This window comes from Ranitomeya variabilis, chromosome 1 (assembly GCF_051348905.1).
Source record: "Ranitomeya variabilis isolate aRanVar5 chromosome 1, aRanVar5.hap1, whole genome shotgun sequence".
NCBI classification, from domain to species: domain Eukaryota; kingdom Metazoa; phylum Chordata; class Amphibia; order Anura; family Dendrobatidae; genus Ranitomeya; species Ranitomeya variabilis.
In genome coordinates, this window is record NC_135232.1 from 438,811,862 (window position 1) to 438,828,313 (window position 16,452).

Consider the following 16,452-nt stretch of genomic DNA (forward strand, 5'->3'; position numbering starts at 1 on the left):
CCAATATTGAGCCTTGACGTGTAGACCATTCACCTTCCTAAGGGGTTCACCAGTATCCTTAAGAAAATAAGGTAGACTTTCCACTAGTAGCTGGAGTACTACGTCTATCCATCGAATTACCTGCTCCTAGAAATTTCTCTTTCCTGAAATAATGGGACGTCCAGGTGGAGTGTCAGTAGTTTTATGAATTTTAGGTAATAGATATAGAGTAGGAATTATGGGTTCAGAGATAGTTAGTTCTGAAGGAATATCTTTAGTGAGAATAGTAACTAGTTGTAATGTGTAGACAGACAAGTAGTTGAATTTAATTTTTTATAACATGTTTTGTTATTAACCTGATGAAACAGCTCCTCCTCATACATCATTTTAGCCAAGATAGCAATGTTACCCCCCCTTGTCTGCCAAGTTCAGCTGTTGGATAGCTTTTGTAACACGTGTAGAGTAGAACATTACGTTCCTCTCTAGCCAGATTTTCATGATAGATACGGTATTTAATAACCCAGGGTCCTGGTTGTTACAGTGGCATTACTTCCGTCACGGAGAGAGCAATGTCACGCTTGGAGGCAAGGGAAGATCACTTCTATCAGGTAAACACATACATGCAACATGTTCGCACTCCAGGCCAGAAGTGGGTGCTCTGAACCCGGCTTTCCGGGGAGCTGCTCTTGAGATATATTCTGGCTGGAGGGTAGTTAGTGAGCAGTCTGTCAGGAAGACAGCAAGAGAGCAGTCAAACAGTGAGTGTCAGAAAGACTGAAGGGGCCATGTAGCCAGAATTGCTGCAGCTCCTGGAGAAAGACAACTGAAAAGGAAAGGACAGTTTGTAGAAAGCGTGCAGGAGAGCAAAGCACAGGAGAGTGACATCTGCGGAGGATAGCTGTGACTTGGCTACCTCCCTGGCAGAGCGTAGATTCTGGAAGCCGGAAAACTAAGGTTGTGATGGACTCTAAGAGGCACAGCAGAAACCGGCAGGACAGCTGGATTACATATCACCTGTCTGCCCTAATACCCAGAAGGCACAGTGGCACATAGAGCCTGAGGCGTGATAGAGACCCTATAAAAAGGCTTAAGCCACCTGTCATACGGGTTTGTGTCCCACCTTTATGGAAGACAGAGATAACTGTGAGGACTTTGCCTGAAGCCATAGGCAGTAAGGGACTACAACACCACCTCACTATGAGGAAGGCTTTCATCTCCACCTGGTAGAAGGAACTTTGAACTTGCTTCCAAGCTGGCCTGTACCTGTGATCTGGTGCCCTGGACTGCAGTTGCTTGAAGCCTTCAGTAAACCAGGTAAAGAGACTGCAAACCTGTATCCTCCATTCTTTACTGCACCACTCATCATCCTCCATCTTTACACCAGGAGCCCTGGGGACCTACTTCACCTGTGGGAAGTTATACCATCTAGCTGCCATAACATCACCCCAGAGGACCCCTTTAAGCAGCGTCATTCCCTACTGACAGAATACCTCAGATGGCGTCACAAACACAAACTTTATTCAATTCCCTTTTACATGGGCGTCCAGGACCACGGACCGGGTCGCTGCCACCGTGACACATCCCCTTAAGTACCGGACCCGGTGCCGAGTACCCCACGGCCCTGGCGGGCATTTCAGAAATACTGTGGGATTTTTAAAATCTGTGCTTAGGAAGCCTTTGCATGTGTTTTTTGTTAATTATTCTAATATACTGAGATAATGACTTTTGGGTTTTCATTGGCTGTAAGCCATAATCATCAACATTAACAGAAATAAACGGTGGAAATAGATCACTCTGTGATGACTCTATATAATATACTGTATAAGTTTCACTTTTTGTACTGAAGAACTTAAATTAACTTTTTTGATGATATTCAGAGAGTCATATCACACAAAATAGATATTAAATAGCATTTACAACATGTCTACTTTACATCAGCACAATTTTTGAAGCATAATATTTTTTGTAAGGAAGTTATAAGGGTTAAAAGTTGACCAGCGATTTATTTTAACAAGAAAATTTGCAAAACCATTTTTTTAAGTGACCACCTCACATTTGAAGTGACTTTGAGAAGAAAATACCATTACTAAAACTGCACCCTTCAAGGTATTCAAAACTAGAGATTAGCAAATATGATCGGGTCCCTGCTTATTCAGCAAACTAAAGCGCTTATCGAATAAGCTGCAGAGGGAACCATCCATGATCAGCTGTCCAACGCCGCAGCTGCATGTGTCGCGGCTGTTTCACTGTCACAACCCATGCATGGAGAGCCTGTTTGTTGGGCTTAGTGAGCAGCAGAGAACCTGTGTGTTGGGCTATCCATGCATGCGTAGTGTTAGCGAAACAGCCGTGACACATGCAGCTGCGGAGCCGAACAGCTGATCAGCCGGCGCAATCCATGTATCCGGGTTCCATCTGCAGCTTATTCGGTAAGCGTTATAGCTTGCTGAATAAGCAGGGACCCAATCAAATTCACTCATCTCTACAGAAAACCACATTCAAGAAGTTTATTAACCCCGGGGGTGGTTTGCACGTTAATGACCGGGCCAATTTTTACAATTCTGACCACTGTCCCTTTATGAGGTTATATCTCTGGAATGCTTCAACGGATCTTGGCGATTCTGACATTGTTTTCCCGTGACATATTGTACTTCATGATAGTGGTAAAATTTCTTTGATATTATCTGCGTTTATTTGTGAAAAAATTTTGAAAATTTTGCAATTTTCCAACTTTGAATTTTTATGCCCTTAAATCACAGAGATATGTCACCCAAAATACTTAAAAAGTAACATTTCCCACAAGTCTACTTTACATCAGAACAATTTTGGAAACAATTTTTTTTTCGTTAGGGAGTTAGAAGGGTTAAAAGTTGACCAGCAATTTCTCATTTTTACAACAAAATTGACAAAACCATTTTTTTTAGGGACCACCTCATATTTGAAGTTACATTTAGGGGTCTATATAGCAAAAAATACCCAAAAGTGACACCATTCTAAAAACTGCACCCCTCAAGCTGATCAAAACCACATTTAAGAAGTTTATTAACCCTTCTGGTGCTTCATGAGAGCTAAAGCAATGTTGAAGGAAAAAATGAAAATGTAACTTTTTAGTCATGAAAACGATCATTTAGTCCACAATTTTTTTATTTTCCCAAAGGTAACAGGAGAAATTGGACTGCAAAAGTTGTTGTCCAATTTGTCCTGAGTACGCTGATACCCCATACGTGGGGGAAAACCACTGTTTGGCCGCATGGCAGGGCTCAGAAGGGAAGGAGAGCCATTTGACTTTTTCAAGCTAAAATTAGCTGGAATTGAGATCGGATGCCATGTCGCGTTTGGTGAGCCCCTGATGTGCCTAAACAGTGGAAACCCCCCACAATTGACCCCATTTTGGAAACTAGACCCCCTAAGGAACTTATCTAGATGTGTGGTGAGTAGGGTTGAGCGAAACGGGTCGGCCATTTTCAGATGTCGCCGACTTTTGGCAAAGTCGGGTTTCATGAAACCCGACCCAACCCCTGTGTGGGGTCGGCCATGAGGTCGGCGATCTTCTGAATCTGTTATCAGAATTCCGATACCGAGTTCCGATAAGTTTGCGATATCGGGAATCGGTATCGGAATCCATATTAATGTGTAAAATAAAGAATCAAAATAAAAAATATTGATATACTCACCCTCGGACGCGCCCTGGTACTAAGCGGCAGGCTTCCTTCCTAAGAATGAGCGCGTGAATGACCTGCGGTGACGTCACGGCTTGTGATTGGTCGCGAGCGGTCACATGGACAAGCCGCGATGTCATCTAAGGTCCTTCACGCGCTCATTCTTAGGAAGGAAGGCTGCTGGAAAGAAGCAGGGCGTGTCCGAGGGAGAGTATATACCTAATAGGAATATACTCACCCTCGGACGTGCCCTGCTTCTTTCCGGCAGCCTTCCTTCCTAAGAATGAGCGCGTGAAGGACCTTAGATGATGTTGCGGCTTGTCCATGTGACCACTCGCGGCCAATCACAAGCCGCGATGTCACCGCAGGTCATTCACGCGCTCATTCTTAGGAAGGAAGCCTGCCGCTTAGTACCAGGGCGCGTCCGAGGGTGAGTATATCAATATTTTTTATTTTGATTCTTTATTTTACACATTAATATGGATCCCAGGGCCTGAAGGAGAGTTTCCTCTCCTTCAGACCCTGGGAACCATAGTATCCCATTGCACTGCATTGGGTTTCGTGTTTCGGCCGACCCCGACTTTTTTATAGGATCGGCCGATTTCACTCGACCCGACTTTTGAGAAAGTCGGGTTTCGTGAAACCCAACCCGATCCTATAAAAGTAAAAGTCGCTCAACCCTAGTGGTGAGTACTTTTATCCCCCACGTGCTTCACAGAAGTTTATACCGCCCGGGCGTGAAAATAAAAAAATGTATTTTTTCCACAAACATGATCGTTCAGTCCCCAATTTTTTATTTTCACAAGTGTTAGGGGTCCCGTCTCTGCAAAGGGGGAATCTCAAGCCATCTCTGCTGCGGTCTCCCATTCTTCTCCTGCCGCAGTGGAGTCTGCTCAGCGAAGACGTCGGTCCCAGGGTCTCGCTCAGTCTGACTCTGTACAGAGAGTTACTGCTGCTTTTCCTGCTTCTGCCATTGAAGTCAGTGCTGGGCAGCAGCGAGCAGATGCTTCTGGGACTAAGTCCTGCTTTTCTCGTTCTGAGCATGCCCAGAGTAAGATCTCTCAGTGGAGATCGATGGTCACATGATCAGACACTGCAGCTAAGGTCCTGTAGGTGCTCACGTTCTGTGGCAGCCTCTCATTGGTCCTTCTTGGAAGGTCCTGTGCTGTTATGGTTCTGGTGGTTAGGAACACATGAACTGACCAGATAAGTAAACCAAAAATAAGGACAAGCTCTGGGAATGTGGGAAATTTACTGACCGCAATCCTGATCCTATCAAACACACACTATAGGCAGCCGTGGAGCGTACCTGACTCGGCCTAGACGCCTCTTCACAGCCTGAGAAACTAGCTACCCCTAGAGAGAAACAAAGCCTCACTTGCCTCAGAGAAATTTTCCCCAAAGTGAGAGCAGCCCCCCACAAATAATAACGGTGAGATAAGAGGAAAACACAAACATAGAAATGAAAACAGGTTTTAGCAAATGAGGCCCGCTAATAACTAAATAGTCAGAAGATAGCAAGGAATCTGTGCGGTCAGTATAAAATACTACAAAAATTATCCACGCAGAGAATACAAAAAGACCCCCACACCGACTCACGATGTGAGGGGCGCAACTCCGCACCCCAGAGCTTCCAGCTAGCAATCAAATAGCATATAAGCAAGCTGGACTGAACTCATCATATACTGAGAAACATTTTCAAATAGCAATGAGCAAAAATAGACTAGCATGAACTTAGCTTCTCCACGAGGAGACAGGTCACAAGGGAAGTCCCAGAGAGATCTGAACCAGTACTGAATACAACGACAGCAGGCAACAAGTAAAGGTCCAGGTGGAGTTAAATAGGCAGCAAGCCTAGCAGGAAACGAGGCAGCTGGAGTCCAGCTACAGACCAGCCGTAACACTCAAAGCCACCAGAGGGAGCCCATGAACAGAACTCACAAAGTACCACTCATGACCACAGGAGGGAGCCCGAGAACGGAATTCACAACACTGTACGTGCTGCGGCTATTTAAGGCTCGCATGACCGCTCACGCGACCAATCACAAGCCGCGACGTCATCGCAGGTCCTAAACTCCTCATTCTTAGGAACGGAGGCTGCCGGTTACATCGGTAAGGTCCAGGGGCCGCCGGACGGGTGAGTATATCCATATTTTTTATTTTAATTCTTTATTTTTTAAATGAATATGGATCCCAGGGCCTGAAGGAGAGTCTCCTCTCCTCCAGACCCTGGGAACCATACACTGGGAACTTCTGATTCCAATTTCCGATATCACAAAAATATCGGAACTCGGTATCGGAATTCCGATACAGCAAATATCGGCCGATACCCGATACTTGCGGTATCAGAATGCTCAACACTAGTCGACACTGCCTTCACAGATAACTCACCAGACGATTCCTTTTAGTCTGTCCATGTCGCCATCCCATGAGGAGACAATATCTCTGCTCGTCATACCTGAGGGTATTGATGACGTCCTGTTGGGGATACCTTGGTTACGGTACCACTCTCCACATATCGAGTGGTCTTCAGGCAGAATTTAATTTTGGGATGGGGTGAGTCTTGTGAGGGTAGGTGTCAAAGGGAGTGTGTTCAGGTTGCTACTACAGAGGTACCTGCAGATCTATGCTCTCTCCCCAAGCAATACTGGTCTCATGCGGACATGTTCTCCAAAAAGGCAGCGGAGACCCTTCCGCCTCACCGCCCCTATGACTGTCCTCTTGATCTCTTGCCTGGTGCTGAGCCTCCCCGGGGTCGAGTTTATCAGTTATCTCTCCCGGAGACGGAGGCTATGTCTCAGTACATCCAAGAAAATCTGGCAAGAGGGTTCATCAGGAAGTCAGTGTCACCTGCTGGGGCTGGGTTCTTCTTCGTGCAGAAGAAGAATGGGGAACTGCATCCATGCATAGACTACAGGGGTCTTAACGCCATCACCGTTAAGAATAAGTATCCTTTGCCCTTGATATCTGAGCTCTTCAATAGGCTTCGGGGAGCAAGGGTGTTTACTAAACTAGATCTGCGTGGTGCTTACAACCTGATTTGCATCCGTGAGGGGGACGAATGGAAGACGGCTTTTAACACCAGGGATGGGCACTATGAGTATCTGGTGATGCCCTTCGGGCTCTGTAATGCCCCTGCTGTTTTCCAAGACTTTGTGAATGACATCTTCTGGGATATGCTCATCACCTCGGTCGTAGTCTATCTGGATGATATTCTCATCTACTCTCCAGATATCGACTCCCATCGGAGAGATGTTCGCAAAGTCTTCGACTGAGAGCCTGAGAACTGTAGCTCTGGTTTCGCTAGAGTCTGTGCCTCCGGGCAAGAGACTTGTACCATCCAATTTGCGACCGGAGGTTCTCTCGTGGGCTCATTCGTCCAGGGTGGGTGGACATTTTGGGACAAAAAGGACATGTGAGCTGTTGGCGAGGACGTATTGGTGGCCGCTAGGGTTGAGCGACTTTCATTTTTTTAAGGTCGAGTCGGGTTTTGTGAAACCCGACTTTGTCCAGAGTCGAGTCGAGTGCAGTCGGCCGATTATCGCTAAAAGTCGGGGATCGACCGAAACACGAAACCCAATGCAAGTCAATGGGGAAGCATAGTCGGCAGTGAGTGGAGGCCAGGAAAACACCTACAGTGCCCATTTTAATGCCAAAAACATCCACTCTTGTTTCTGAAGCTTGTCAATCTTAATTAACTTTATAATAATAGTTGGGCATTGGAACTTGGGGGTCATTTTGCAAAAGTTGTGGAGGGTAGGGCTGGTTCAAGCTTTTAGTGGGCCCAGGAAACGTGGACTACGTCACGGCTGTGGAGCAGTGAGAGGTAAGTATGTCAAGTTTGCAAGTGCTGTGATCCTAAGCAAGCAGGGAGGCCCCCTCGTTGGCATTGGCACTGGCACAGGGCCCCTCAAAGTACAGCGGTGTGTTTGCACGGCGGGGGCGCCTCCCACCAGCAGCGACACTTTTGCGTACTCTGAGGGGCCCTGTGCCAGTGACGTCGCCAACGAGTATGCCCCCCCCACCTGATGAAGGAACCTGCACTTTCATCTGCACCTTCCTCTTTGTCCCTGTGTAAGGTGGTATAACATGCGGGAAGGGGAACCTTACTTTCAGCAGGGTCAGATTCTGGCTGTGTAGAGTGCAAGGGGAATGTAGTGGTCTAGGTCAATGTACCAGCAGACTCATCTAGCAGTGGCTGGGGAATGGGCAGGATGAGGAGGAAACAGATATAGGGCCAAAGAATAAAGTAGGCTAAATGCAGTTCAAAATTGGTAACAGGACTTAACAGGCAGCATTGCTTTGTTGAGTGGAGTAGCAAACCCAGGAGCAGCAGACACTGTTTTAAGGGCCCAAACACACTAATAGGCCAAATGCAGTTTAATATTTGCTACTGTAGGCCAAAAGCCAGAAGGTAGAAGCTCAGCTTTATTCAGTTGAGGACAAGACCAGGGAGGGGCAGACACCGTTAGTAGGCCGGAACCACCAATCTTTTAAAAAACAGCACTTAATGAGAGCCAGAAGGTAGAAGCTCAGCTTTATTCAGTTGAGGACAAACACCAGGGAGCAGCAAACAGAGGTATTAGGCCCCATCCAGCAATTAAAAAAAAAAAAAAAAAAAAAAAAAGCTTAATCAGAGCCAGAAGGTAGAAGCTCAGCTTTATTCAGTTGAGGACAACACCAGGCAGGGGCAGACACCATTAGTAGGCCCATAACCACCTATTTTTAAAAACACAGCACTTAAAGAGAGCCAGAAGGTGGAAGCTCAGCTTTGTTCAGTTGAGGACAACACCAGGGAGGGGCAGACACCGTTAGTAGGCCGGAACCACCAATTTTTTAAAAAACAGCACTTAATGAGAGCCAGAAGGTAGAAGCTCAGCTTTATTCAGTTGAGGACAACACCAGGCAGGGGCAGACACCGTTAGTAGGCCGGAACCACCAATCTTTTAAAAAACAGCACTTAATGAGAGCCAGAAGGTAGAAGCTCAGCTTTATTCAGTTGAGGACAAACACCAGGGAGCAGCAAATAGAGGTATTAGGCCCCATCCAGCAATTAAAAAAAAAAAAAAAAAAAAAAAGCTTAATCACAGCCAGAAGGTAGAAGCTCAGCTTTATTCAGTTGAGGACAACACCAGGCAGGGGCAGACACCGTTAGTAGGCCCATAACCACCTATTTTTAAAAACACAGCACTTAAAGAGAGCCAGAAGGTGGAAGCTCAGCTTTGTTCAGTTGAGGACAACACCAGGGAGGGGCAGACACCGTTAGTAGGCCGGAACCACCAATTTTTTAAAAAACAGCACTTAATGAGAGCCAGAAGGTAGAAGCTCAGCTTTATTCAGTTGAGGACAACACCAGGCAGGGGCAGACACCGTTAGTAGGCCGGAACCACCAATCTTTTAAAAAACAGCACTTAATGAGAGCCAGAAGGTAGAAGCTCAGCTTTATTCAGTTGAGGACAACACCAGGCAGGGGCAGACACCGTTAGTAGGCCGGAACCACCAATCTTTTAAAAAACAGCACTTAATGAGAGCCAGAAGGTAGAAGCTCAGCTTTATTCAGTTGAGGACAACACCAGGCAGGGGCAGACACTGTTAGTAGGCCGGAACCACCAATCTTTTAAAAAACAGCACTTAATGAGAGCCAGAAGGTAGAAGCTCAGCTTTATTCAGTTGAGGACAAACACCAGGGAGCAGCAAACAGAAGTATTAGGCCCCATCCAGCAATTAAAAAAAAAAAAAGCTTAATCAGAGCCAGAAGGTAGAAGCTCAGCTTTATTCAGTTGAGGACAACACCAGGCAGGGGCAGACACCGTTAGTAGGCCCATAACCACCTATTTTTAAAAACACAGCACTTAAAGAGAGCCAGAAGGTGGAGGCTCAGCTTTGTTCAGCTGAGGACAACACCAGGGAGGGGCAGACACCGTTAGTAGGCCGGAACCACCAATTTTTTAAAAAACAGCACTTAATGAGAGCCAGAAGGTAGAAGCTCAGCTTTCTTCAGTTGAGGACAACACCAGGCAGGGGCAGACACCGTTGGTAGGCCGGAACCACTAATCTTTTAAAAAACAGCACTTAATGAGAGCCAGAAGGTAGAAGATCAGCTTTATTCAGTTGAGGACAACACCAGGCAGGGGCAGACACCGTTAGTAGGCCGGAACCACCAATCTTTTAAAAAACAGCACTTAATGAGAGCCAGAAGGTGGAAGCTCAGATTTATTCATTTGAGGACAACTTGAATTAGGGACTGCAGACAGACTTACCAGGCTGTCCCCTGTGTGGACCATGCATCCAATACATTAACCCATTGCGCCACAAAGGACACGTAACCTTCCGTGGCCATGCCTACCGCTCCATGTGTCTGTTGTCAGGTGTACCTTTGGACTCACAGATTGACAGAATGAAAGGACAATGTGGTCTTTAACATGCTGGTGGAGGGGTGGGATGGCTTTTCTCGCAAAAGAATTGTCAACTGGGTAGCTCATAGCGTGGTACAGCGTAGTCCATCATGGCTTTATTAATATTAAATAAAATAAAAAAATAGTCTCTATGCACTGTAAAATAGGTTCCAGGGGTACACGGGCAGCAGTGGTCTGGTCATTGGAGGCCTAGTGGAAGGAGGGACCGCAGACAGGCTTCCAAGGCCTAACATAATAAAATGGGCTGGCTGTAGGCACTTTATAATTGGTTCCAGGGGTACACGGGCAGCAGTGGTCAGGTCAGTGGAGGCCTAGTGGAAGGAGAGACCGCAGACAGGCTTCCAAGGCCTAACATAATAAAATGGGCTGGCTGTAGGCACTTTATAATTGGTTCCAGGGGTACACGGGCAGCAGTGGTCTGGTCATTGGAGGCCTAGTGGAAGGAGGGACTGCAGACAGGCTTCGAAGGCCTAGCATAATAAAATGGGCTGGCTGTAGGCACTTTATAATTGGTTCCAGGGGTACACGGGCAGCAGTGGTCAGGTCAGTGGAGGCCTAGTGGAAGGAGGGACCGCAGACAGGCTTCCAAGGCCTAACATAATAAAATGGGCTGGCTGTAGGCACTTTATAATTGGTTCCAGGGGGACACGGGCAGCAGTGGTCTGGTCATTGGAGGCCTAGTGGAAGGAGGGACCGCAGACAGGCTTCCAAGGCCTAACATAATAAAATGGGCTGGCTGTAGGCACTTTATAATTGGTTCCAGGGGTACATGGGCAGCAGTGGTCTGGTCATTGGAGGCCTAGTGGAAGGAGGGACCGCAGACAGGCTTCGAAGGCCTAACATAATAAAATGGGCTGGCTGTAGGCACTTTATAATTGGTTCCAGGGGTACATGGGCAGCAGTGGTCTGGTCATTGGAGGCCTAGTGGAAGGAGGGACCGCAGACAGGCTTCCAAGGCCTAACATAATAAAATGGGCTGGCTGTAGGCACTTTATAATTGGTTCCAGGGGGACACGGGCAGCAGTGGTCAGGTCAGTGGAGGCCTAGTTGAAGGAGGGACCGCAGACAGGCTTCCAAGGCCTAACATAATAAAATGGGCTGGCTGTAGGCACTTTATAATTGGTTCCAGGGGGACACGGGCAGCAGTTGTCTGGTCATTGGAGGCCTAGTGGAAGGAGGGACCGCAGACAGGCTTCGAAGGCCTAACATAATAAAATGGGCTGGCTGTAGGCACTTTATAATTGGTTCCAGGGGTACACGGGCAGCAGTGGTCTGGTCAACGGAGGCCGATTGTAATGAGTGTCTGCCAGTTAGTAGTCCAAAACAACAAATAAAAGTGAATGTCTCGCATTAAAACAAAACAAAAACACTAAAGGGTGCAATCATTAGGTTCAGGGGTAGGATCCTCTGCGTTGTTTCAGACCTACTAATTTAGCGCAAAGTATTTACTGTGGTAAATAGAGGACACTGCCCCTGACTATGTTAAGTACCATCATACATGTCAACACAATGCTATTGTCAGTGGCAGGTATGGAAGGATGTCAGCGCATAGACTAAACATTGGTGGAAGTGTGAGAGATAACTGTGGAAGTGGTAGAGCAATGTTTGACCTGGGGGTGGGTGAACTCTCTTGTGGCCGGCGGTACAGGCCCAGGGCCCCTCATGTTACAACAGTGTGTCTGACGTTGGGTGCGCACCACCACCGCCAGAGACACTTTATTGTACTATGAGGGACCCAGTAGCGAGCACACCCACCTCTTCAGACAAACAGCAGTCTCACGGGTGCTTGCGCCAAGTCACGATACCACGGCCCCGTGTGGGGAGTTTGGCCATTTAGGGAGGTGTAAACATGTCGTATGCTGGACAATCAGCTGCAGCAAATTAGACATTAGAAAAGTAATTCACAGTAGTCCACAGGCAAGAGCTTTTCATAGGAAAGCTAGGTGTCGGCCGGGCAAGGTGGGGCAAAAGATTTTGAAATCCAGTTGTGGTTCATTTTAACCCTTTCCTGACATCTGACGTACTATCCCATCGAGGTGGGGTGGGCCCGTATGACCACCGACGGGATAGTACGTCATACGCGATCGGCCGCGCTCACGAGGGGGAGCGCGGCCGATCGCGGCCGGGTGTCAGCTGCATATCGCAGCTGACATCCGGCACTATGTGCCAGGAGCGGTCACGGACCGCTCCCGGCACATTAACCCCCGGCACACCGCGATCAAACATGATCGCGGTGTACCGGCGGTATAGGGAAGCATCGCGCAGGGAGGGGGCTCCCTGCGGGCTTCCCTGAGACCCCCGGAGCAACGCGATGTGATCGCGTTGCTCCGAGGGTCTCCTACCTCCCTCCTCGCCGCAGGTCCCGGATCCAAGATGGCCGCGGCATCCGGGTCCTGCAGGGAGGGAGGTGGCTTACCGAGTGTCTGCTCAGAGCAGACACTTGGTAAGCCTGCAGCCCTGCACAGCAGATCGCAGATCTGGCAGAGTGCTGTGCACACTGCCAGATGAATGATCTGTGATGTCCCCCCCCTGGGACAAAGTAAAAAAGTTTAAAAAAAATTCCCCACATGTGTAAAAAAATAAATAAAAAAAATATCCTAAATAAAGAAAAAAAAATATATATATTATTCCCATAAATACATTTCTTTTGCTAAATAAAATAAAAAAAACAATAAAAGTACACATATTTAGTATCGCCGCGTCCGTAACGACCCAACCTATAAAACTGCCCCACTAGTTAACCCCTTCAGTAAACACCGTAAGAAAAAAAAAAAAACTAGGCAAAAAACAACGCTTTATTATCATACCGCCGAACAAAAAGTGGAATAACACGCGATCAAAAAGACTGATATAAATAACCATGCTACCGCTGAAAACGTCATCTTGTCCCGCAAAAAACGAGCCGCAATACAGCATCATCAGCAAAAAAATAAAAATTTATAGTCCTGAGAATAAAGCGATACCAAAATAATTATTTTTTCTATAAAATAGTTTTTATCGTATAAAAGCGCCAAAACATAAAAAAAATGATATAAATGAGATATCGCTGTAATCGTACTGACCCGACGAATAAAACTGCTTTATCAATTTTACCAAACGCGGAACGGTATAAACGCCTCCCCCAAAAGAAATTCATGAATAGCTGGTTTTTGATCACTCTGCCTAACAAAAATCGGAATAAAAAGCGATAAAAAAATCTCACGTGTCCGAAAATGTTACCAATAAAAACGTCAACTTGTCCCACAAAAAACAAGATCTCACATGACTCTGTGGACTCAAATATGGAAAAATTACAGCTCTCAAAATGTGGTAACGCAAACAATATTTTTTGCAATGAAAAGCGTCTTTCAGTGTGTGACGGCTGCCAATCATAAAAATCCGCTAAAAAACCCGCTATAAAAGTAAATCAAACCCCCCTTCATCACCCCCTTAGTTAGGGAAAAATAAAAAAATTAAAAAATGTATTTATTTCCATTTTCCCATTAGGGTTAGGGTTAGGGCTAGAGTTAGGACTAGAGTTAGGACTAGAGTTAGGGCTAGGGTTAGGGCTAGGGTTAGGGCTAGGGTTAGGGTTAGGGCAAGGGTTAGGGCTAGGGTTAGGGTTAGGGTTGGGGCTAGGGTTGGGGCTAGGGTTAGGGCTAGGGTTGGGCTAGGGTTAGGGTTAGGGCTAGGGTTGGGGCTAGGGTTAAGGCTAGGGTTAGGGCTAGTGTTACGGCTAGTGTTAGGGCTAGTGATAGGGCTAGGGTTATTGCTCGGGTTAGGGCTAGGGTTAGGGCTAGAGTTGGGGCTAGGGTTGGGGCTACAGTTAGGGTTGGGGCTAAAGATAGGGTTAGGGTTTGGATTACATTTACGGTTAGGAATAGGGTTGGGTGTGTCTGGGTTAGAGGAGTGGTTAGGGTTACTGTTGGGATTAGGGTAAGGGGTGTGTTTGGATTAGGGTTTCAGTTATAATTGGGGGGTTTCCACTGTTTAGGCACATCAGGGGCTCTCCAAACGGGACATGGCATCCGATCTGAATTCCAGCCAATTCTGCGTTGAAAAAGGAAAACAGTGCTCCTTCCCTTCAGAGCTCTCCCGTGTGCCCAAACAGGGGTTTACCCCAACATATGGGGTATCAGCGTACTCAGGACAAATTGGACATCATCTTTTGGGGTCCAAGTTCTCCTGCTACCCTTGGGAAAATACAAAACTGGGGGCCAAAAAATAAGTTTTGTGGGAAAAAAAGGATTTTTTATTTTCACGGCTCTGCGTTGTAAACTGTAGTGAAACACTTGGGGGTTCAAAGTTCTCACAACACATCTAGATAAGTTCCTTGGGGGGTCTAGTTTCCGATATGGGGTCACTTGTGGGGGGTTTGTACTGTTTGGGTACATCAGGGGCTCTGCAAATGCAACGTGATGCCTGCAGACCAATCCATTTAAGTCTGCATTCCAAATGGCGCTCCTTCCCTTCCGAGCTCTGTCATGCGCCCAAACAGTGGTTCCCCCCCACATATGGGATATCAGCGTACTCAGGACAAACTGGACAACAACTTTTGGGGTCCAATTTATCCTGATACCCTTGTGAAAATACAAAACTGGGGGCTAAAAATCATTTTTGTGAAAAAAAAAGGAATTTTTATTTTCACGGCTCTGCGTTATAAACTGTAGTGAAACACTTGGGGGTTCAAAGCTCTCAAAACACATCTAGATAAGTTCCTTAGGGGGTCTACTTTCCAAAATGGTGTCACTTGTGGGATTTTTTAATGTTTAGGCACATCAGGGGCTCTCCAAACCCAACATGGCATCCCATCTTAATTCCAGTCAATTTTGCATTGAAAAGTAAAATAGCGCTCCTTCCCTTCCGAGCTCTGCTATGCGCCCAAACAGTGGTTTACCCCCACATATGGGGTATCGTCGTACTCAGGACAAATTGCACAACAACTTTTGTGGTCTAATTTCTTCTCTTACCCTTGGGGAAATAAAAAAATGGGGGCGAAAAGATCATTTTTGTGAAAAAATATGATTTTTTATTTTTACGGCTCTGCATTATAAACTTCTGTGAAGCACTTGTTGGGTCAAAGTGCTCAACACACATCTAGATAAGTTCCTTAAGGGGTCTACTTTCCAAAATGGTGTCACTTGTACAGGGTTTCAATGTTTAGGCACATCAGGGGCTCTCCAAATGCAACATGGCGTCCCATCTCAATTCCAGTCAATTTTGCATTGAAAAGTCAAATGGCGCTCCTTCCCTTCCGAGCTCTGCCCTGCGCCCAAACAGTGGTTTACCCCCACATATGGGGAATCAGCGTACTCAGGACAAATTGTACAACAAATTTTGGGGTCTATTTTCTCCTGTTACCCTTGGTAAAATAAAACAAATTGGAGCTGAAATAAATTTTGTGTGAAAAAAAGTTAAATGTTTATTTTTATTTAAACATTCCAAAAATTCCTGTGAAACACCTGAAGGGTTAATAAACTTTTTGAAAGTGGTTTTGAGTACCTTGAGGGGTGCAGTTTTTAGAATGGTGTCACACTTGGGTATTTTCTATCATATAGACCCCTCAAAATTACTTCAAATGAGATGTGGTCCCTAAAAAAAAATGGTGTTGTAAAAATGAGAAATTGCTGGTCAACTTTTAACCCTTATAACTCCGTCACAAAAAAAAATTTTGGTTCCAAAATTGTGCTGATGTTAAGTAGACATGTGGAAAATGTTACTTATTAAGTATTTTGCATGACATATGTCTGTGATTTAAGGGCATAAAAATTCAAAGTTGGAAAATTGCGAAATTTTCAAAATTTTCGCCAAATATTCGTTTTTTTCACAAATAAACGCAAGGTATATCGAATAAATTTTACCACTATCATGAAGTACAATATGTCACGAGAAAACAGTGTCTGAATCGCCAAGATCCGTTGAAGCGTTCCAGAGTTATAACCTCATAAAGGGACAGTGGTCAGAATTGTAAAAATTGGCCCGGTCATTAACGTGCAAACCACCCTTGGGGGTGAAGGGGTTAATGAATGTTAGATCATCAACATTTTGGGTAGCCAGACGAGTCCTTTTTTCGGTTAATATTGAACCTGCAGCACTGAATACTCTTTCTGATAGGACACTAGCTGCCGGGCAAGCAAGCTCCTGCAATGCATATTCTGCTAATTCTGGCCAGGTGTCTAATTTTGATACCCAGTAATCAAATGGGAATGACGGTTGAGGGAGAACATCGATAAGGGATGAAAAATAGTTAATAACCATACTGGACAAATGTTGTTTCCTGTCACTTTCAATTGATGCAGCAGTACCTGTCCTCTCTGCGGTCATAGCAAAATCAGTCCACAACCTGGTCAGAAAACCCCTCTGTCCAACGCCACTTCTGATGTGTGCACCCCTAACACTCCTAGTCTGCTGCCCCCTGG